Here is a 25571-nt window from a genome sequence, read left to right on the forward strand (position 1 = left end):
TTTAGTTGAAGCTGTTGCGGATCATGTGAAATACTTTCCTTAGTCCAAAAACAGACAGTTAAGCCGTTTTTTCGGAAAAATGACGGACCGGGTTTAACGTTCTCGCACTGGAGTCTCCGTATCCCATGGCAACGCATCCAGCGGCAGTCACTGAATGAGGAAGTGCAGACTGTGCAGGAACCGCGCGCAGTTTCAAAAGCCTTAAAGATGATTATGGAGACAGTCTGACAATTCAGTATATGATGGAGCTACAGAAGAACTATTTAGAGATAGGAACGGAGAAATAGAAGGTGAGGGAGACGGACACGGAACACGGGAAACACGGATCGGCTCAGGTCCGACACAGAGATGGGGGGCGGGGGGGGGGGGGGGGGGGGGGGTCACGGAGCAACACAGAAAAAATGACAGACAGGAGGAAGAGAGAAGAGACATTTCTAGGGGACATTCAAGGAGAAGACAGACAACCAGACGTGGGACAAGACAAAGGACAGCTAGTGTTCATCTGTTAGAGTGAGTTCAGATTCAGACTGAGGACACAGATGTGGTTCAGCTCCATAATGTCAGTGGGGACACAGGTAAGACACTGTTTGATTTAGCTTTTGTATGAAATAAATAAATACATATATTCATGCAAAGATAAATAACTACATGTCCATATAATTATTTACAGATCAAACACAGCAGCTGGTCCAACAAGGATGTGGTGCAGCCAAGCAAAAGCCAGAAATCTACAGTATAGTGAATTTGTTTCTTTTTTTCTTGAAAATGAGGAATATTGAAGTGTTTATATCAAAAAGCTAAACTAATATGTTGTTACTTATAACTGATGTATGTCAAAGTGTAAAGTTTAGAAGGAACCTGGTGCTTTAGAAGATGTTTGGTCTAAAGTTTGGTGTGGATTCCTCTAACATTTTGTGGAATGATGGGATATCTTAGAGCTATTTGTTATTATTATTATTGTTGTTGTAATTATTTTATTTTGTGATTTTGAATACAGTGTTACTCTTGGTAAAGAAGAAAGAGTCAAAAATGTAAATAGGAAATCAGTTTTATCTTGAAAATCAATGTCTTCGAAAAAATTCAATTTTCTCAGTTTTTTGCTCTAAATTCATTTTTTTCCTGAAAATGACCAATATTCAAATATTCATATCTCACGAACGAATGAAGATAGAATAAAATCGTCTTTTTTGTTTAAAAGTTGAAGTTCTGTTCTTTCTTTTGATGTATTCAGTGTTCACATACTCCTAACACAACATTTTCAGTCAGCCTCCAAAGATTAGTGAAAATGACCAAAAAGGCTGGCGCTGCCTACCAACTCACTGGAAAATGCTCTGGCGGGGAAAGAGTTAAAATTCATATCTGAGTCTATCAGATTATGTTTGTGTTTTGTCTGTGGGCTTTTTCTGACGATTCAATACATTTGTGTTGGCAAAAAGTGTTCTTAAATATATACTGGATACTTTGGAAATGGTTTCTTATTTATTTTTTGTGAAAATGGAGGACACTTCCCTCTCTTTCTAATGTAGTGGATCAATTTTAGATTATACTGATGCTAATGTGTTTTGTTTTCATATCATCATATGCAAGTGAGTGGCCTTGACAAGAGGCTATAGTGGTGCACTTGTAGTTCTACGAGCATTTACACATTTGTACATCAAAATGCATTTGATGATAGTTAGATATTGAAGTATGGGGTATATTTACATATATTCCTGGAATTTATTCTGTATTTTGCCAGATTATAGGGATCCTGGGGTTGTGATGATAGGGCCCTTGAATATTGTTGCCCAGGGTACAATGAAGTGTTAATCTGGCCCTGGCTACATTACAACGCCGAACAGTAGGTTTGATGACAGTAATGCTGACTTTGTCTAATGTATACATAGGGCTGTGCAATTAATCAAAATTCAATTACGATTTCGATTATTAGACGCAACGATTACAAAAATTATGTAATTGAGAAAAAACGATTATTAATTTTGAGTTGTTTTAATTCACGCGCACACAAGCTCCCATGAGCTGCTCTGCCCCGCCCCCCTCTAAGCTACTGCTGCCTGCTAGCCGGCAGGTCCACCCTAAGAGGAAAGTTGTACCTAGCGGTCTGGAAAAATGGCAGGAGAATCGCAGCAGAAGTGCTTGGTAAACGAAAAAGGCAAGTCAAATTCAATTGCATGGAATCACTTTGGGTTTGATGAAGAAGACGAAGAGCAAAAACACATCAGGTGCAAAAAGTGTTTGGTAGTTGTGTCCGCACCGACCGGTAACACAACAAACCTTTGTAACCATCTGAAGTTTAACCACCGCCACCTTTATCATAATCTTATGAAAAACTAAAACACATAAAAACAACTTTGTCCGCAATGCAATCTTCAGTCTCCGAATCTCTTTACGCTGCAACTCCCGTATTAACCTAACCTAACCCGTATAACCCTAACATGCATATTGTAGATGGCTGATGTATACAGAAGGCCTGAACTGAAACCTCATGGCATGCCACTGAATTTACTATGTTTCATACTACATTGAACATACTTGAATTTAGAATTTGCACTTTACGTGAGCTTTTTTTTTTTTTTTTTAATTGCTACAGTTCTATGGCAAGTCTGTAGCAGTTTAATTACAGTGCACTATTTGTTTACAAAAGGAAACATACTTGAATTTACAGTACACTTATTTGCATTCAAAGATTTTTTTGTTTCGTACAAAAGTGAACATACTTTGTTTTAGTGGTTAAAAGCTTTATTTATGTTTAAAGAGTATATTTTACATTGTTTTGCAAGAAAAAAATAAACAACTTTAAGGTTAACAAATCATCGTTTTTAATAATCGTTATTTCAATTATTGCTAAAATAATCGTGATTATTTTTTTTTTCTATAATCGAGCAGCCCTATGTATACACATGCAAATTTATGCGAGTTGGTCTAATGCAGTACTCAGTAATGCTAACAGTAGCTAAGTCAAGCTAAACAGGCAAGTGTTGCAGTTAAATACTGTACTGCTAAAGGGCATGACCGAATCCTTTAACAGTCTTGTAATGTAACTTTAGAACAACTATAGTAGTGCTGAATGTCAAGAAACAAGATGTGTTTTATTATTTATTTATTTTTCTTTTATTATTTATTTTAATTTAGGTTAAAGACCCACCTGTTCTCAGCTGCATTTGAATAGAGTTTTTATTCTTTTAAGCTTTAAGTTTTTATCTGTATTATCTGTTTACATACTTTTCATTGCTTCTGCTGTAATGTTTTTGATGTTTTACGTAAAGTACTTTGAATTGTCTTGTACATGAAATGTGCTATATAAATAAACCTGCCTTGCCTTGCCTTATTCAATCAGAAGAAGCTACAAAAATCTCACTCCGTATACGAGCTAGCTGTCAACCAAAGTTTACACAGTGGACATGTACAACTTAAAGCACTGACATCATTGAACTGGTTGAGTTGTATAAAATGTCGTCCCCTGTACACCTTTCATGAGTGCTGGTACACGCCTGGTACCGCTGTTTTTGGACCAGGCTATAAACACAGTCATTTCTGCTGGAAACATTGTATCATGGTCGACTACGGCCACAGACTTCCTTTTGGAGCCAGTCTTACGGGGCTGCTCAAGAATTGCAGGATTTGGCACTTGTGTGTACACTTCACCCGTCAGCCCTGAGTCATAGTAATTAGTTACTGTTATTAGCTACTAGCTAATAGCAGTTAGCTCTCCACTCTCTGAACCATGGTGCCCGTTCGTGGGTACATATCCACCACAACCATAGGGATGTGGAAAGCTAATGCTCCTTCTCTTTCATTCTCCAGTTTGTTTGATCTGAGGAGTTGGAGTTGTCCCGGACCAGTGACGATGACATAACATACATAAGTTTAGTTTGTACATTGCACTGTGAGAAACACTGGATGACCATTTAACAGTCGCTGCTGGTTGGACCTACATCTACGAAAAAAATCAGCATGAAATTACACACTGATCAAGACAACACATAAGTTTCTGTTGCTAAATTAATAAATATACTAGCACATTCTAGATGTGGTAGTTTTTATGCTGTTGTGTATTCATTTATACTGTACCGCATTTGTCCAGCAGTCACCGCCAAAGTGTTCTGACCATAGCAACGTGACTGTAAGGCTATTGTATTCCAAAATTACTGATATCTCCCAAAATATTGGTCCTACCAACTTGCCGTTTATTCTAGTCTGTTTCTTGGCCAAAACTACATAAGTATGACGAACTACAGCAGTCAGCTCTGTACGGATTTGTGTGAATCCGTGGACACACACACACACACACACACACAGATGCCACTTGGCTTTTATAATATAGATAATAAATAATAATAGATAATCAAATAATCTGAGGTTAATTATGACCAACTCCAGTATGCTGTATATACAGCTGTCAATGCCTCCAACACAGGTTCAGTCCTTCAGTGGAAACAGCCATAGTCTGGGCTGAACTAAAGCTGCCCTCTGTCTGTCTCCACAGATAACATGACCCTGGCTTTATTTGTATTTATTTAACCTTTATTTAACCAGGTAAGTTAGCTGAAAACTGATTCTCATCTCCAGTAATGACTTGACCCTGGTGTCCCACAAACAAACACTGCTGATGGTTATTGATGACCAATAAATGGATCAATTTAAGCTACATGTTACTAATGGAAACCTACAGCATATAAGAGCAGTTTGATCTATATATTTGTTTTTATCTAACTTTCAGATTTTACAAACATGTTAAGCCCCTGTTGATAGTGTAGCCAGTGAAATGACAAATACGATCTGCCCCGCCCACTCAGTCTGGGAAAATGGTCCAGGTCAGACTTTGTCAGTGGTTAGTAAGAATACTGAATTAGATTTGCATCTCTACAGTTTCAAACAGATTGTCTATTGGTTTTCTACCATGAACAGGATGAAGTTTCAACTACGAATATAAACCTTGTATTCTCATGTTCTCCACATGCTTTTTGTCTTGTCGCTGTCTATTTTTAGTTCCGTTGGTTATTCTGTGTCTTTACACGGCAGTAGACTATTATGAACTTATTTGCAGCTCGTATTTCTCTGCCCATCCATGTCACTTCACATCACTGCATTTTACAGCCCAACACAAACATTTAAGCTCCACCATCAGATATGTGTCATCAAACACACATGTGTGTTCACTGGCCTTTTATTTGTGCTTTCACACACATTCCTACAGCACTGAAACAATCATGTTGGATGAACTGTGTGTGTGTGTGTGTGTGTGTGTGTGTGTGTGTGTGTGTGTGTGTTGGTTTATGTTTGACCAGCTGTGTGCTGATAAATAGGCTCAGTAACATAACCCAGACAAGTCTATTCAAGTTAATCTGAACATCACAGCTCAGATAAAACCTCTGGGATCTGTTTATCTGTCGCCATCTTCACTGTTTCAGTAAAGAACCTACATATATTTATCCATTAAATCACAAATACAGTCTACTTTTATGGAAATATACTAATGGTCTTCTACTGGAGCTGCAACAATTCAGGGATTCATTATCAACTACCAAATTAATCAACTATTATTTTTGACTTATAAAAAGTTTGTGTAATTTTTTAAAGAAAAAGTCAAAATTCTCTGCCTTCAGCTTTTAAAAATAAATATTTTTAAATTGAGTTCTTCCTCTGTCACACAGCTTGTACTTATACTACACATTTCTTATACTTATACTATACTTTTGTCATAGTTATACTTTTCTCATACTTATACTATACATTTGTCATAGTTATACTATACTTTTCTCATATTTATACTTTTCCTCATACTATACTTTTCTCATACTTATACTATATTTTTGTTGTACTTATACTATATTTTTGTTATACTACACTTTTCTCATACTTATACCATACTTTTCTTATCCTTATACTATACTTTTGTCATACTTATACTATGCTTTTCTCATACTTATTCTATACTTTTCTCATACTCATACTATACTTTTCTTATTCTTATACTATACTTTTCTCATACTTATACTATATTTTTGTTGTAGTTATACTATATTTTTGTTATACTTATACTATACTTTTCTCATACTCATACTATACTTTTCTTATCCTTATACTATAATTTTGTCATACTTATACTACATTTTTGTCGTAGTTATACTATATTTTTGTTATATTTTTCTCATACTTATACTATATCTTTGTAGTAGTTATACTGTATTTTTGTCATACTTATGCTATACTTTTTTCATAGTTATACTTTGTGATGTGATTTTGTTTTGTTTTCAGTACATGTCATTTTAAACTGCTCTGTTTTCACAGTTCTTCTCATTTCTAACACTAATAACTGAACACAGAAGGACTTTGGTGTTTACTTTAACTGCTTTACATCTTCTGTTCAGAATGAAGTTGTTGCTGTGACTATTCAAAGTGCAGTTTGGGTGGAATCCATCTCATAATTTTCCTTTTGGAGGTCAGAATGAACTCTATCATGGAACATGGATTAGATTTTTTTCTTCTGCCCTCCTTAATAACATGACTGTGTGACTTTTTCAATCTGATGCTGTTTACAGAAGTAACAGAACACAGCTCCATCAGGGGAAAAGAAGGGATGGAATATGGACTTAGAGGTGAACAGCTAAAGGGGAGGGTCTAGGACCAGTGGGTGAGTGTTGGTGACAGGCTGGTCCAGCTCAGACCATGGAATGTTCCAGAGGAATATGTGGCCTATTCATGGAGGACAGGAAATAAAACTCCCTCTCTTCTCCACTCCTTCAGCTCCGTCACTCTTTTTATTTCTCCGTCTTTGTGTCTGTGCCTGGTTCTATCTGCTCTTCTGGTATTTTTGTTTTATGTCAGTCTTCCTTCTGCTTAAATGCATTCTTTTGTTTTGTTTTTTCCCCGTCTTGGTGAACGTGCACAGCCTCGTCTACCATCTGAGTAAGACCAGAGAATAACCCTTAACTGACCCAGGGCAGGACAAACCCACTGATGAATGGACACTAGTGGACAGAGGAGGATTTAATGCATATACAGAATAAGTGATCACAGCTGGTTTAGTTCAAAGAAATAAATACATTGCATTCACCTAACGAGAGCTGCAATGATTAATGAGTTCAAATCAAAAATATTCTTTTACAATTTTCCTGAATCAAAGCTTTGTTTCCTTCATTTCGTTGCTGTTAAACATTGGTTCCACTGTTGAGTTCCACATAAACAACATAGAGATGAGGACAAAAAGGGAAAAAATGTCTATATGTTGACTTTTGTCCTTTGGAACCATCAAATACTCCTTTACACTTTGAAGCTTTAACAAAAACTTTACAAATATTTGGCTTTATTTGGTTTACTTTTATACTGTTGTTATTGTTGTTGTTATTTCTATATATATATATATATATATATTTACTTTTATACTGTTGTTATTGTTGTTATTTCTATGTAGCAGAGGCAATTTCTCATAGACTACAAGGGAAGCTCGGCTTCCCCTAAAATTACGAAAATGAAATGGTTAAATATGTATGGTTGTGTTGACCTTTTAATGACTACAAATGTGTTAGAACACGTTCATCTCACAGACGAGTTTGTTCAGAATCAGCTTTATCACAAATCAATGGACTCGATGTTGTTCACTTCTCATAAATTCCCGTTGTGCTGTTTTCTCATTCGATCTCTGCTCAGTGCATTTGCCCGTAGACGCCTGGCGTCCATGCACTTCAATGGGACTGAGTGGAACAGTTTTTTTCATTGCCTCAAACTGGACAGTAATTGGATAAATGCCACGATGTTGTCCCAGCCCCGGACGCTCGGCGTCTCTGGGGGTGAATGGAGCTGTGGGCGGAGCTCGGCCGGGCTGGACGCCGGGCTTTCACGCGCTGATTGGAGGATCAGTCTAAAGGCTGAATCCCGTTTGATTGACAGCCATTTTGAGATCTACTCCTTCACTGACACAGTTCAGTTTAATACCGTCATGCATTCTGCTGTGAAATGGAGAGAGAAACCACTACGAAATTACTTGTTCATTTCTTGCACTGTAAATAAAACACACTCATTGTACTTCCTTGTTTCAATTTAACATAATTTCAACGTTTTCTTGTTTACTTGGTACGATAAGGTCACTGACCATTTTCTTAAAAAGGAACGGAGGGACGAATTTCAAATAATTGTTTAATTTAAGACATTGATTACAAAAATAACCGATAGCTGCAGCTCTAGACCTAACAATCCAGCAGAGCTCACATGCATTTTTATGGACGCACACTCACAAAGCAGCTCATCCCATTTGGTGGTGGTGGTGGCAGTGGCGGGGGGGGCATTAGAGAGTGAAGGCCACTGAGGGGTCCAGCCAGGGTTAATCCTGAGATCAGTCCACATACAAACACACGCTCACAAACCGCACACGCTTGCAGTTGGTAACCAAGCATTAATGACTAGCTCATAAGTACCAGAGGAGTTAATACCAGAGCGCTAGGGCCACGTCGACACTCTGGACTGGAACTACAGCAAATGACACAAAACACTCAACATTCATAAATGAGCTCAACACGGGTGAAAAATATAAACCAATCAGATCAATAAAGACACCATGTTTATCTGAAAATGTCTTATTGACTCACTTTAACTTCATTAAAAGACTTTATGTAGTTTCTGCTTTAATGACGTCTCTCAGTCAATAACTCAAACAATAATAATAAAAGATAGTTTGACGGCGTTGTGATGTAGAATGGGATCATGGGAGCTGTAGTCCAAACCAGTGCATGAGTGTCTTAAAGTGTCTGTGGCAGATACAGGATGAACACTCCAAAAAAGCCTTTGTCCGTTGACTTAAACACTGAGTCACTCATTCATTTCTGTTCTTATTTGTTTTATTTGGACTTCTCTAGTGACCCATCTTAAAATCAATACTCCCTTAATAAGATTTTGAGGCAAACTTTCTTTATACTTATGGAGCTTCTGTTCATTGAATAAAACATGAATAGACATTTTCACTGTAGTTGTGGTTCACAGGCATCAATATAACACAGTAAGACTGTCAGATCAAATAAGGTTTGAAGTTTTACCAAGTCAGTAAGGTAGCATTAGCATTAGCTCACCTATCATCCATCTCCCTTTTGTCCAAATACGCACACTTCTGGCCCCAGAGAGCCAACACAGCAGAACAAACTGCAAACTCTTGACTTCAAAAACAGTAATTAAAGAACAACATCCTGGTGGTTAAGGGTCCACTTCTTATATGGGCTTCACATGATATGGTAATATACGTTTAATGACATATTCACTTCAGGTCATTTCATCATAATCATACTTAATTCTAATACTAGATGTGTTGACTTATCTAATTACAGGTTAGCCAGTAATATTAGATGCATGTTTTATTTTTGTTTAAACTGTTTCACTGTGCACATCACAGTAACCTAGATCGATACTGAAATATTTCAACAAATTAGAACTCTAATAGATTACAGTGTTGTAAAAGGGCTTGCAAATAAAGAAAGGTAACTAGACATGCACACATTTCCTTCAGGAAATTTCCTTCAGGAAATGTGTGCATGTGCTTGCCTAGTGCACATATTTAGATGAAAGTTATGTTGTTCTACATTGCATTTGCATGTACAAGTTATTTATTACAAAAAAATGTTTCCTGTAACTGTGCAACAGCACAGTTGGAAAGAGAAAATTAAGGATCAGCTGAATTATTGACACTGTTTTTCAAAAAACAATATTACAAATCACATAAGATTAACAGCAGAATTAGTAAATTGCATGAAATTTTTTTTGAAAAATTTAATGTAATGTGTTACAGGGGGTTTCTGTCCACAAGACCCCCCCCCAGCTCCGGTTCACTCTGTGAAGTGAAAACAAATGTTAGAGCTAGAGTGCAGCTAAAGTGTTGGGGGATTCAGCCAATCAGCCGTCTGCATTCTGTTCCTCGTGCCTATATGTGGTTTGGTTGATCGTGTTTTGTGCGAACACCATACATGATATCGTTACCATACGTCACATATATAATCTTTGAGCTGGGGCACACATTTATTGTATTAAGGAATAATTTTGGGATCTATCATGTGGGAATGGTAGCCATTTGAAAATGGCTTAATTCATTTTGGATGGACAAATTTGGCCAGTTTTTCACAATTTTAATGAAATCCGTGTATCGGATTGTTAACAAAAGTCAAAGCACATCTTTTGAGACTAGGCTGCACATGCTTGCAATAATATGTTTTGGGTCCATTTCCAATGCTCTGGGCTGCTTTTTTTCAAAGTTTTTGTATAAGTCATGATAATAAATACAACGAACAATAGTACCTTGTGCTTTGCATTACATGCAAGCACACGGTAATTATGCACTGTGTTGGAAAAACTGGATGAAACAATTCTATTATTACTAAGTGTAATTCCTCACATCCCTGTAAACCACTGACAAGTGACAGAAGGAAATAGACCAGAAAATTGACCGAAAGTCCTTATTTCTCTTTGTTTTTAGTTTTTACATTGTTACAAACATTTTCGTAAATACAGAAGTTAGCAGGTGTTCGTGGTATAAGATGGAAAATTTCAATATACAAGTTGCTTATTTGGTGTTTGCTTTGTTTTTCTTCATTCTAGTATTAAAGGTCACCATGAGATGCACTGACAAGCTGGAATAATAAGACAGCATTCTGATCATGATACTACAGCTATTAATTATTTGTTGGAAGAACTATTAAAACTGAGGCATCAGTTAAACAATGTAAATATCCATTCATTACTTATCATGTACTTTACACGATTACGTTCATAATGATCTCTAAGATTACACAGTGACTGCCTGATGGTCTCCATAGCCGACCACAGTGGAAGGCTCCAGGGAATATACTATGTGTTAAGGCTCCAGGGAATATACTATGTGTTAAGGTTCCGGGGCGGTCATGGCTCAGGTGGTAGGGGGGGTCATCTAATAACCGAAGGGTTGGCGGTTCGAATTCCGCTCTATCCTAGTCAGTCCATTGTGTCCTTGGGCAAGACACTTCACCCTCTTCACCCTCCTTGTCTCCAGTGCCATTCACACTGGTGTATGAATGCCTATGAATGTTTGGTGGTGGTAGTGTTTGGTAGGCGCGAATTGGCAGCCACGCTTCTGTCAGTCTGCCCCAGGGCAGCTGTGGCTACATATGTAGTTTACCACCACAAGAGGGAGAATGTGAGAGCGAATGAATAATGGATCAATAATGTAAAAGCACTTTAGGTGTCTAGAAAAGTGCTATATAAAATCCAATCCATTATTATTATTATTATTATTATTATTATTATTATTATTATTATTATGTGTTAAGGCTCCAGGGAATATACTATGTGCTAAGGCTCCAGGGAATATACCATGTGTTAAGGCTCCAGGGAATATACTTTGTGTTTAGGCTCCAGGGAATATACTTTGTGTTAAGGCTCCAGGGAATATACTATGTGTTAAGGCTCCAGGGAATATACTATGTGTTAAGCTTATGATGACACCGTAAAGGAGATTTTGTCATCATGACAGATGATGTCATGATACTGTCTGTCATCCTCATGTGCTTGTTTCTATCAGGTGAGTCAGAACACTGCAGTACAGGACAAACCCAGTCAGATCAGCTGTTCATGATGATGATGGTCACAAATATTTACACTGTGGTACACTCACACACTGCAGTAGAAATGACAAACACAAGGCTCAGGGGCTCAGCATCTATAATCCAAACACACAGACACATACAAACCGGGTGATGTTATGCAGAGTTTCAGCTTTACAGAGTCAATGAGATCAAATGAGACAGTTATTGCTTGCATAAGGCCATCTCTGTCATGGGTTTTATCTGCACAGGTCCGTAAACTTCTAACAATATTAATGCATTTCCAAGGGCAGTCGAGGCATTTTCATCCTGTAGGGAAGTCGATTTAAGTGACAAATGATGCATTCAAAGGCCCAGGTCTGTTACACGGACTAACAGGATGGAGGGATGGGAACAAATGCGGATGGAGACGGATGGACGGATGGATGGATGGATGGACGGACAGACAGATGGATGGGTGGATGGACAGAGAGACAGATGGATGGATGAATGGATTTGATGACAGGAAAGAGGAACAAGATGGATAGTGATGTATCAGTGTGTAATGAACAGAGAAAATGAACCAAGGACCTGGGGCCGGGGGGGGGGCAAAGAGGGTCCAGGTCTGAGCTTGATAAGCTGTGCATTGACCTATATAATGCTCACATATACATCTATGCTTCAGCATCCGTTCATTGATTTTGGGCCTTGAATGTAGTCTCTGGCCTTGTCACTGAGGCCTATACACATTTACTATACCAATAAATACATTTACTGTAAATATACATATACCTCTACTATAAATATACCTACTTTACTGTAAATATACATATTCATTTACTATAAATATACCTACTTTACTGTCAATATACATATTCATTTACTATAAATATACCTACTTTACTGTAAATATACATATTCATTTACTATAAATGCACCTACTTTACTGTACAGGGTGGGGAAGCAAAATTTACAATATTTTGAGGCAGGGATTGAAAGACAGTGTATGACCAATTAGTTTATTGAAAGTCATGAGAATTTAAATCTCCAAATCATATTTTACTGCATTTCTCACGGTCTTGTTGTCTACCTCAAGTTCAGTTGCCATTTTTCTCATGGATTTGGTTGAATCCTTTAGGATTTTGGATTTGAGAGCTTTAATAAAAGCTTTGGTACGTTTTTTGTTGCTTCCTCCACTTCCAGACTTTCTCGTAATAGTTTTGCTCATAGTCATTCTCTTCTTTCCATTATAAACAGTCTTTATGGACACTCCAACTATTTTTGAAATCTCCTTTGGTGTGACGAGTGCATTCAGCAAATCACACACTCTTTGACGTTTGCTTTCCTGATTACTCATATGCGCAAAAGTTTCTGAAAAGGTATGGATAATAGTGTTAGGTATGATTATGACATCAATATATGTTTGGTTTCAAAACAATTGACGTAGTGCCTGCTGAGAAAAAAACAACTAAATGTTCATTGTAAATTTTGCTTCCCCACCCTGTAAATATACATATACATTTACTATAAATATACCTTCTTTACTGTAAATATACTGCTGACAATGATCTTAACTGACTAATAACAGTGTCTGTAACTCATGGTGGACTGTAACTAAATAATCTTACTAAAGGTTTCCTGAGGTTTTCATAGTTTACTTGAATTCTTCCATTTCATGTGGCTTTATCCTTGTACATTTACTGCTCTACATTTGTATGACAGCTTCATTTCCCTTTTGGATTACAGTTAGTCATCCTCTTCCTGTCCAGTGAAAACCACACAGCGCCTAGTGGGTTGGTTTTCAATGTCTGCGATAAACTGAAGGATGTTGCTTTACAGGTTACATTTCACTTTCCCCTCCTTTACAATCCATTTTAGATTCCCCTCAAAACGCTCTGTCAAGCTGAATACAGCTAATAGACAGTTGACTTTGTCCTCACACAACATTAATGCTACAAAGGTGATACAAAACTACCAACAGTTTTATAAAGTGAATCAAATGAGCTCAAACTTAAACATCTACAGCAGTCAAATACAACATATGCATTAAAGCTGCAGTAAAATACATCTAAAACACAGGTGTCAAACATGCGGTCCGGGGGCCAAAACTGGCCCACCAAAGGTTCTAATCTGGCTCGTGGGATGAATTTGCAAAGTGCAAGTTAGGGCATCAAACTCAAAACTAATATCATAATAACCTAAAAATAATGACAACACCAATTTTTTCTCTTGGATTTAGTGCAAAAAACATTAAATTAGGAAAATGTTTACATTAACAAAATATCCTTTAACAATTAAATGTGAATAACCTGAACAAATATGAATAACCTGAAATGTCTGAAGTAAATTAAGTGCAGTTTTAACAATATTCTGCCTGTTACTGAATGTTTTGTGCCTTTGTAGATCGGATCTGTAATGCATATGTACAAATGATAAGTCGAGGCATAATATTGATAAAATTGTATTTATATTTCTTAAGAAATTTCATTGTTTTCAGCTTATTCACATCCTTTTTGTTTGGATAGTTTGTAAATGTAAATATTGGCAGAACTGGATGTTAGTTTTTGCGCTAAAACAATTTGGAGTTGTCATTATTTATTGGCTATCATGCTATTATTTTACTGGTCCAGTCCACTTCAGATTAAAGTGGGCTGAATGTGGCCCCCGGAAGAAAATGAGTTTGACACCCCTGATCTAAAACATCATGTACGATAGAAAAACATGACCTTGTGGTTTTTACATGTAACCTTTTAGGGTTTTTTTTTTTTAGATTTTTAGTATTTTCAGTGTTCTATTACCATTTGCACTAAGTACTTGAAAAAGTATCCCTAATCACCAATAAAACTCCCAATTATCAACACAGTAGGAGCTGGATATCACTGACAATGTGATGCCTAACCCCGCTGGTGCATTCAGCAGGTGGTTCTGTCAACCATCCTCCCTGGTTGGATTTCTTCTGTCAGCTGGGTTTGACTGGGGTATTGCCAGTTTTTCAAGCTTTCATGTTGAGACTTCGAAGGCAGGTTTTAATGGTAAGAAAAGTCCAGTTGCATCGCTCTTGAAGTGTTGTTGTCATTTGTCACCAATCGCTGCTGCAAAACATGTTTATTCTACCTATGGTTGATTTCATTGGCATTGGCTGCTCTGTGAATAGGGTCATCTACAGTCACACACATACATTCCACGGTTATAAGAGGACTAACTGGTTCCTCTTAAAGACAGACGAACTGACCTATAAGCCTGAACCTAGGCCTAACTCTGTGTGAATGTGTGTCAGACCACAACAGATAAAGTGGGGGCTTAGGGCTAAAAGTGGCTCCAGTCAAGAGGGTTTTAGAAAAACAGAAATAGAAAAATACATCCACTGTTGGCATCTCCATACACCCCCACCCCCAAACTCAAGTGATACCTGTGATAACATTATCTCCTTCCAACAGCCGAGTATCAATGGGGTTCCCACCCTCTGCCCTGTGGGAGAACATTTGCTTCTGATTAAAGGGGAAATACAGGCGGACGCACATACTTAACACACACAGTGTGGGCTGACCTTTGACCTCACCTCCTGTTAATTTTATCTCTCATCCAAACCTGCATCCACACTGAGCCTCAAAGCCAAACCATGTGACATTACACACCCACTCTGATTGGCTCTCTATTGTTGCCATTCTCAAGTATCTTAATGAGCGTGGTTTTTATGCCTGAGGGGTTGTACAATGAATGGATGGTGAAAATATATCCAGTCTTTCAGTGTCTTAACTGCTCTTTTTGGATAAACGTTCTAAGTATTGCATTTGGGCCATCGCCATCTTGTTTATTTTGTAGGCAGAGGTGAACATATTTGGATGATGGGTGAAACTCGCCAGCCTACCTCTGCTGCTATCTGACTGAAACCACCAGCCATGCTGCTAGAAAATAAAAGTAATTTGCACTGTTTGATAACAGTTAACACATACAGTCATGCTGGACAGCAGTAAATCAACTGCTGTAAAAACAAGTCTAAATACACTAATTGGCAGGCTTGTATACAGACCATATAATGAAATACCAAATAAATGCTAACATTATCTACATTTGCCCATTATTGATGGTAACAGGACAGGTGCTGTAACTAAGTAAAGACAAATTTGGACAAGGCAGTCCAAAGTGCAGGGGATGAAACTCACCAGGCTAAAGCTACTGCTAACATCCTGAAAAGACCCACCACTTCAAAACTGGAACATTTACACTAAAACACCAACAAGTTGAGCCACTGGCTGCATATTAATACAGCTGCACTCATTTGCAGGCTAACTGACAGACCACAGTCCAATGTTGAATTAATGGTAACATTAACTACTGTGGCTATATTAGTCATTAACTAAAGGCAAACTTGATGAAACATTTGCACCACAAAATCGTTTGTTGTTTGTGTAATGGTTAAACCCCCACTACAGAGCTGCATGTCAGGAAAAAAGGAGCTCCAACTTTGTCTATCACACTTAGAGCTAAACAAGGACGGTCATTTCAAACATAAAATTCCCAGAATGCATTGGTAGTTACTCAGGCTCTAGTGATTAAGCCCACTGTTACGAATACAATAACTTCACAATAATATAATCTTCATAGTAAGTCATGTATTAATACATAAAAACATAATCATAGACCTTCAGGATAATGAAATAAACATTCAAGCTACTGTGATAATGAAATATACAGGCTAAAATCAATTAATGAGATTCAAAAAAAAAAAAAAAGAGGGAGAAGAGAGGAAGGAAATCTTCATACCAACCATGCACATAATTTCAAAGCTACAGGAGCAGAAATCAGGGAAGAAAAGTCACCAGAATCTGAAAATACCCCAGTCAAAACCAAAGACGTAATATATGTGTTAAGAAAATGATGCCAGTTTTTCAAGCTTTCATGCTGAGACATGAAATGAGCAGTAGCCTCATGTCCAGGTCACTGACTGAATCTGACCCGTGATTAGATAATTACAGCTGTCAATCATGTCTTTAACCCCCCTACCTATCTGAAAACACCTAAGATTAAATTAAATCTGCATTATGGAGAAGCTTGTATACAGCCTGAAACTAGATGCAGAAGTCTAAAGCCCTTTTCAGATGACTTGACTTGGAATATGCTGAAGCAGAATTAAGGAATTTTTTGCCCAATGATGCAAAAAAAAATACCCCCCCCTCCCCAAAAAAACCCCAAAAAACAAACAAAAAAAAACACTTTTAAGCATTGCAGCTTTATGTTTCCATACAATTTACATCAGGTGAGTTCTCTAAACCTACACCTCAATACAGTTGTCATGAAAGGTCAAACTAGCTTTTAAGATCAAAACAGTTTAGTATTTCTATTGTTAAACTGGACATTTTAACACAGGGGTCTCTGGGGACAGACCTGCTAACCCTAACCCTAATAACCCTAACCCTAACCCTAACCCCCGTCCCTGCTTTTGGAGCCAGCCTCAGGTTATCATTCAGGGAACTGTGGTTTTTGGCACTTTGGCTTCACTTTTCATCCCAGAGATTTAGCTGCTGAGTTATCTAAAAATATTCCATTTTCCCTTCAACCAGTCAGTACAAGTGTTTGGTGACGGCTTGAAGCTGTGTTTTAAAATGTGTTCAAGTTCACATGTGACATGGCTCATGCTTCTGTTCCCCTTGAACCTCCTTCATTTTTACATGTTCTGTACATTAAACACACTAAGGTCATTTAGCTCCAATACAGATCCAACTATAAGAGGTTCATGCGCGCATGCACGCACGCACACACACACACACACACACACACACACACTAAAGTCATGAACACACACAGTGGAGATCAATACAGGCCCAGAGCAGTGGTGAGTACTGGATCTAACCAACATAATCATCTGTAATCTCTGACATCAAATCCTGCAGAGACTCACTGGAAGGACGACAACAAGACACAACACACAAACACACACACACACACACACACACACACACACACACACACAGGTACCAGTATGAACACAAAAAAGGAGATTAGCAACCATGAACATCAACCGTAGTGTCGTATAATCAGCCACAGATGAACATATTAACTCAAAAGGCATGAACAAACCCATTGTTCATGTCTTTTACCTCTAACTCTTTAACTCTTTTAACCCTTTCAACCTTAGGGTTAGGAACATCTGACAGAGGCTATAACTTTACTGACAGCTTCAGACAGAACCAGGAGAACCCGGATCCTCACAGACTCTTCTGTGTATTAGCCTGATGGACCGGTAATCGTGTGGATCCCATATGCAATCCAATTCTGAACAATGTTTTAACCGAACAAACACCAGATATAATGTGCTGTGTTTGTTCTGCACAAAATGCACTTTTGTTTAAGGAAAAATGCCTTTTTTTATTGCTGATTGTAACTCTTGAGAATTTAGTTGTTTAACAAACTTTGTTAGACACTGGAATTGTTCTGCACAAAATGCACTTTTGTTTATGGGGAAAAAGTATTTTATTGCTGCTGCAATATTTGTTGAATATTGAATATATGAATAGAATATTTCTTTAAAAATCTTTGTTATGCATTCTAATTTTTGTTATTGTTAAAGGAAAGAAAATGTATGAAATTCCTTTTGTTTCCTTTTGATATCAGAGGTCGGTCTTACAGCCCCCCCCTCCCCTGCCCAGCCCGGGACACATGAGTCCTGCTGAACCACATGTACCTTGGCTTCAGGGCTGCAGAGATCTGAGTGACGTCACACTCAGCTGAGGACAAAGCCCACTGGTTTAACACACAGAGAGGAGGATGGCGTGCAGGCAGGCGGCAGGGGGTGGGGGGCACAGTCAGAGCAATACAAGGACAAGGAGGAGAGAAAAAGATCCAGATGTGTTTGGTGCAGTCGTATGTATGGGCGTGAGTCCATACATGTGAGTCCCTGCTGGTTCCATATGCACCAGTGTGATGATGCATGGCCGTTGCATGTGCACGTGTTCTTAATGTGGACGTCAAGGCCATCATGCCCCACTTGTCAGGACAAAGGGGGGCGAGGCCTGTAAACGCTGACTCTGCTCATTATAGATTTTATATATCAGGGGTCTTATTATCAGCCTGACTGATTACTGGATCCAGTACTGAGCTGTTTTACTATTATATTTTCCTCACATCTGATTACAGGATGTTGGATCTGAAATCACACCTTCTCTCTGTCTATTGTATAGACATCAGAGAAAGATGGATGCCACAATGCTGTTATCTCCCACAATGCAACAATGACAAACCCAGTGCTCATAGGAGCTGCAAGTCTGCTGGTGCGATGCCATTTGTGGACTGAGCATGTGCAGTACAGAGGTCAAGTTCACCCACCCATCACCCACCTACTGGGTTTCTGGCCAAACATTGATCCTGGGCCACAACTCATCATCACAGCTGTCAATTGCTCATTTTCATAACATCGAATAACTTACGGACATACAAACTGATCAGAAAGATGAATATTGGACACAAATCAATCTGATGAAAACTACCTTCCATATAGTAACATGGAGAGTGCAGGACTTATGAACCACATTGGAAACTACCAGGACAGACTCAAACATACTGGCTGTAAGTGTAATTGTATCCATCTTTAGAAACAGTCTGTTGTTTTTTCCCCAGTGGACACTTGAGATAATGAGGCAGTGAGTGAACCTGTGGTCTGATTAACATATAAGTAACATGGAAGTGACACTCTTTGTCCTCTATTGCATCAATAATGCCAAATATACCTAAACTTAATCACTTTGTGACGCTTAGCTGTCATGAGTCTCTGCTGTCTCATTTTAATTAACTTCCTGACATGATCAGGATCATTTTCATACTCATCCCTGGCCCTGGGTTCAGGCTTTTTTTTACTCTGTCATGTTTTCTGTGATGACCAGATCCACAGCTCATGAGCATGACTGGACTGAAATTCTGTTAACTAATCAGAAATTTGAGATATTTTTAAATACAGTAACTTTAAAAGGCCAGTATTATATTTAGGCAGGGCACATCTCTGGGTTAAAATATATGACTGCTTCAAGCCTCTGGTTTGTTATTTAAACATGTTCCATCTGTCAACACTTCTGCAGACTGAAGCAGCTCTGGTGAGTGATAGGCATCAGATAATCCATTACACCCTTGTCCACGTCTGGACCTATAGACACATCCTATCTGGACCTGAGCCAAGAGTCAATGAATGATTGAAAACTGAGTGTTTCTGTTTTTACCAACATTTGTATTATGCATATACTGTTTCTTTAAATGTTCATAGTAATATAATATATAATGTATATAGCTCTCTTGATTGTGTATATCTCATTTTTGCACTTCTTTGCTCTTGTGTGCTTGTACTTTTGCTGCTGTAAACCTGGAATTTCCCCTTGTGGGACTAATCTTATCTTATCTTATCTTAATCATATCAGCATCAGTAAAACAAGGGTCTGATACTGGCTAACACCTAATATACAAATAGTAGCAAGAGTTCAGTGGCAGCCAGCATCAGTGGTCTCTTCAGTGCATGATGCAATGCAATTCCCAAGTGCAATCCAAGGGAACAATACACCCACTGCACTCAGAGCCATCCTACCCCTGTAAGCTCTACACTGATCATCATCCCTCCACCCGTTGAGCTACAGCCACAATCTCACATATACATACCACTGCTACCCATATGTACATGCACAAAGCTAGGACTGCATGACAAGTCCATATGTACATGCACAAAGCAAGGACTGCATGACATGTGCAGTAAGGATGGAAGGAATCACAAATATTTATACATGTCTATAGATGAGACACACTCCACACCCACTGTGGTGAGTAATTCACTGGGACTTCTATCACTGTCCCTCATCACAGCAGACTGTACACACACACACACACACACACACACACACACACACACACACACACACACACACACACATACACACACACACACACACACACACACACACACACAAAGAGTGAAAAAGGCAGACAAAGCAGGGGAACGCCCCCTACACCCTGTCAGCTCATCAACTGGCTCAGGCTGGATTCCACTTATTCTCCTTACCCAGATTCTCAAGATAAACTATAAAATTAAACATTGTGACAGTCGACACGCTTACAGTATGTATTTATATCGAGCCGTGACGACCCACACATGACAGAATAACCTGATTTCCTGTCGGATTTCAACACAGCTGCCTTTACATGTCAACACAATGCAGATTAAAGAAGCAGTAGATGTTAAAAGTCCACTCACTTTAAGACCAAAGCTGGAGTGAGGAGACGTAGAGGTCTGAACGGACGCGTCCCTGTCGTTTGGGAGTTTGGCCTTTTTGTTATCTCACTGCTGCGTTGTCGGATTCCGCTCAGGTAATAACGTTTCAGGGCGACACACACACACACACACACACAAAAAAAGACTTCGATGCTAAAAGCTGTTAGCCTCCTTAGCCGGACAGTTGACGTGTAGAATCATCGGACACTTTCAGGCTCATAATCCGGCTCTTTCTTGCCACATAGCTCGCTGCTTGGCTTGACCACGTCTCTCCTCTTCTGTGCCTTGTATTTTTTTGTGCTCGCAGCTGTTTTCGTTGTTTCAACCTTTGCCTAAAAAAAAAAATTCCTCCTCTGTCTCTTTAAACGACGGCGTTTCCGGGGTTTGCTGGGGTAATATGAAGGAGGCGGGACTTAGCACCCAGCTGAGCGCCTGTCATTTAACCGATTGGCTGTTTATGTTACGCTAAGCCAATCAGCACTTAGTATTAACGCCCTCTTCAAATTATGTAGATTTATTCAAACATTCTGCTCAGTGATTGGACGGTGGATTAGCTGTAAACCCGCCCAGTACACGTGCTTTTTCTCCCCTCCCATTTTTCAGTGCCAAGGGTGGCTGTTGTACTGGGGACCCGACTCTTAAAATAATCTTAGAATATTTAACTCATAACATGAACCGAGCATGTAGTGAAACATTTATACATGTTTGATCACAGGGCGCTGACGTCATCACTGGGTTCTTCAACAATTGAATGTTGAATGTAATGTCCACACGGTAATCCCCTTCTTTTCTTTTCCTCCGTTTGGACTGAATCACCCATGGCCATGTTGTCACGGAGCTAAGAATAGCACAGCTACACGTCGAATCCCCATATTGCAATGCAGCTGTGCTCAACTCCACGCCCATCATCTACCCAGAGGACACCGGGGCTTGATTCCACTTTGCAGAGGAACAGGCCTGTGTGTTTGTTTGGAGCAGAGGCCTGCAGTGAAACAACATAAAACAACATCTCCTGCAACTCCAACACCTTTCACACATTTATGCTTTTAACCCTTTCATGCATAGTGGTCACAGTTCTTCTCCAGCTGTTCTCTTCTATATTCATGGGTTTTGTTGGTTTAGTTCCATATCAGCCAACACAATGGACACTTATGCACCATCCCATAATAATACACTAACATTTATACCAGTGTTTTTCAAACTGTGGGGCGGGCCCCCCCAGGGGGGCGCGAAGGCTTTCAAGGGGGGGCATGGGATCATTCCTAGGTGTTTTGTTTTCTTTCTTCAGGTTAGAACATGTATCAGGTGGAACTAATGTTTTAGCGTTGGAGCACCCTGGACTCATTTTAGGGACGTACAACAAAGAAATCTACTGCCATGGTGATCTGTCACTAGTCTAGACCGAGAGTTTAGGTTTGGACGATGGACAAGGATTGGACTGGAAAAGAAAAATGTGCAATGTTTCTGGTTTTGCACAGTTTGTACAGATTTCACTTTAATGTTCTGAGATGTGCAACGGAAACAGGCTCACTGCAGCCACTGATATTGTTAAAATGTTCATCCTTGTTTCCAAAATTTGTTTGTTGTTCTACAAAAAAAAATTACCTTATTGTCATAGTTGTAAGATAATTACACATTTCCTATTTTTAATTGGAAAAATAATGTCTCAGGGAGCAGTTTTGTTGAGGTCATTTATATTGTTCAATCAAAAATCAAAGTTATTTTTAATTTGCACAACAAATAATTCAAGGAAAAGCAAAAAGTATTCTAACGATATTGATGTTTCTTTCAATAAAAGCTATAATTGCACCACAGGTACAATGTTTTTGGGGTTGAGGGGGGCTTGGAGATTTTTCGTGCTCCAAAGGGGGGCCCGACAGAAAAAGATTGAGAACCACTGCTTTATACCATTACTGTAACTTTACTGTTTTATATAAACCTGATCTGCACTAACATGTTCGAGTGGAAATCAATTATTAATTGTTATTAGACAGTAATTACCGGTTTCCTTAAACAAAAAATTGTTTTTTTTGCATATTATCTCCATGAAGTGCGTAATAACTAGTGTTAGAGTATGATAAAATGTGAGAAAACATCAGATTAGCCGCATTAAAAATGTTTTTATTTCATATTTTCACACAGTATATCACTTTCTGATGATGGGTTTAAATACGTGTTTCTTTGCTTCAAAAATTAAACGTATGGTGTGGATCTGAGTGGACATTTTTGTAACTCCTTGAAAAATAGGTTCATTAAAAAAATCTCAATTGCATTTTTTTTTTCACATGCTTAAAGAGGAATAAAATCGCTCAAGAAAAAATTATTGACTAAGGTTCTCATAATTCATGCATGAAAGGGCTAATTGCACTTTGACAATCCAACTGATGCAGGAAGTCACAGTACACCCCCCCCCACACACACAAATAAAATCAATATCATGTACAACTATATTAGAGTTATGTAACTATGTACACTACCGGTCAAAAGTTTTAGAACATCCCAATTTTTCCTGTTTTGTATTGAAATTCAAGCAGTTCCAGGCCAATGAACAGCTTGAAATGGTACAAAGGTAAGCGGGGAACTGTGTGATGACTGTCAGGTTGTGACGTCAGCTTGGAGGTGTTACCAACTGGTGACGGAGTTGCAGCTCGTTGGTAATGCTGCACACCTGGGCCTGTACAGAGATTATTTAACCCTTTCGTGCATAGTGGTCACTACAGTGGACAGCTGATCAAAGATGTTTTTTGTTTTTTTTTTAATATATATTTATGGATTTGTTGTTTTGTGCATCATCCCATATGTAGTAAGCAAGTCTGAGTTTCAGCTGTGAAGAGAAGACTTCCAGTCGCAGGTTTGATGGGTCAAGATGCAGCAAGAAAGCCATTGCTGAGACTTCAGAATAAGAAAAAGAGGCTTGCCTGGGCCATGAAACACCACCAGTGAACTACTGAAGACTGGAAGAAGGTGTTATGGACTGATCAAACCTGCAACTGGAAGTCTTCTGTTCACAGTGTAAACTCAGACTTGCTTACTCCGACCACTATCTTCACTGTGCTTGAAGCTGTTGTCCTGTCAGTCTCCTCTCACTCCAGCTGTTGACTGTCATAAACTTGTCTTCTGATTCTGTTGTGTCTTTGGCTCTGCCAGACCTCTTCTGTCAGCATTTCCTCCAGTTTCTGAGTGCCTTTGGATGGTGAAGGAAACTGGACTTACTGACACCTGGACTTTCTTGGACATTTCTCTGTAGGACAGACCTACATTTTTAAGTGTTCTGATGGTTTGTCTCTCCTCTATGGTTAATTACCTTTTCCTCTTTTCCATTTTTATAGTAACACACTACTTTCTGCAGTACAATACTGTTCAAATAATGCTCATAACGGTATGGTACCAAAGTGTGTTCCAACACTACTTTTCTGCAGACAGAGGGGGTTGGAAGGAATTCACAAACGTTGGGACGCCTGGAGGAATTGGTAGCACCAACTTTCCAGTCTTGATCAACCTCCACTGCTGCAGAACTGATTTAAGTTGTTAACCCATTTCTTGTTCACCTTTTTGTATAATTCAGACATGTACATTATTTTTCAGTTTTGTTTAACATTACCTCTTTTTTTTTTTTTTACCTCTGGCAGTTCACTGCTTACCTTTGTACCATTTCAAGCTGTTCATTGGACTTGAACTGCTTGAATTTCAATGCAAAACTGGAAAAATTGGGGTGTTCTAAAACTTTTGACCGGTAGTGTACATGAGCACAGAATAGGTCATCTAAATAGATCAGTCTCTCTCAAACAGGGGTACGTGTACCCCCAGGGGTACTCAGGAGAAGCCCAGGGGGTACTTGACATTTTTTTTTTTTTTTTTTAAATACATTAAATAAGTCATCATGTACTGAATACATAATAAATAATGAGAATTAATGCTGAAATTTAGACACAATAAATGCATTCATATAATAAAACTGACACTCCTGACCTTATTTCATTTCAATAATTTTATTTGTTTTTATATTATTATTATTATTATTATTATTATTATTATTATTATTATTATTATTATTGTCAGTCATCTTGTTTAAGCTTTGGCAACATTTTAAGAACATTTCTATTTTATATTATTCAAGATGAGTTTGAGTGATTAAGTAATATTTTTTTTGTTGATGAAAGGTTCATTTAATCATCAATGATCATTCAAGTTATTTTTCTTATCAATGAAAGATAACGCTTTTCAGTTTATATTTTGCACACAAAATCAGACACCTTTGGCACAGGAACAGATTTTGCTTCATTTTTTTTTAAGACTAAAATGCTGAAGTTGGAGTTGAGGGTAATTGGGTAAAAAATATATTTCAGGGGGTACTCCACTGTAAAAAGTTTGAGAACCACTGAAATAAAAGATTCTCCTTTATATTTCCACTCTTGTTGTCACTCTTTCCCCACAGTGGGATCAATAAAGTCATATCTGAACTGTAACGTCCATCTGTTTGTATTCTTTTCTTTGTCCAGTTTGTATGTCAGTGCTGGCTCCTCATAACTGGACTCAAGCGTAAATTTCTCATACTTATACTTAGCTTGAATATTTCAGTTTTCTCTACCATGCAGTTATTGCACTCTATTCTTTTACATTTGGGCCAGATCAAGTGAAAGAGAACATCAGTGTCAAAAATGAAAGTTTCATCTGTTATTTCTCTTTTTTTAGCTTCAGAACTCTTTTTTATGGAACGGTTTAAAAATTATCAGTATCACTTATAGAAAAAAGATAGAACTGAATAGGTAAAAGTTATACTTCTGACATATATG

General features: G+C 38.3%; 1 protein-coding gene across 2 annotated transcripts in view; it reads right to left on the bottom strand.

Annotated features, from left to right (window-relative positions):
* The window catches only part of atosb (atos homolog b), a 62678-nt gene extending 41558 nt beyond the window's left edge, over positions 1–21120 (bottom strand). For both annotated transcript variants that reach the window (XM_030144127.1, XM_030144126.1), the window contains exon 1: positions 20761–21120. The gene's annotated coding sequence lies outside the window, so the exon portion shown is untranslated. The remainder of the gene's footprint in view (positions 1–20760) is intronic.
* Positions 21121–25571: the final 4451 nt, after the last annotated feature.

This window comes from Sphaeramia orbicularis, chromosome 9, assembly GCF_902148855.1.
Source record: "Sphaeramia orbicularis chromosome 9, fSphaOr1.1, whole genome shotgun sequence".
NCBI classification, from domain to species: Eukaryota; Metazoa; Chordata; class Actinopteri; order Kurtiformes; family Apogonidae; genus Sphaeramia; species Sphaeramia orbicularis.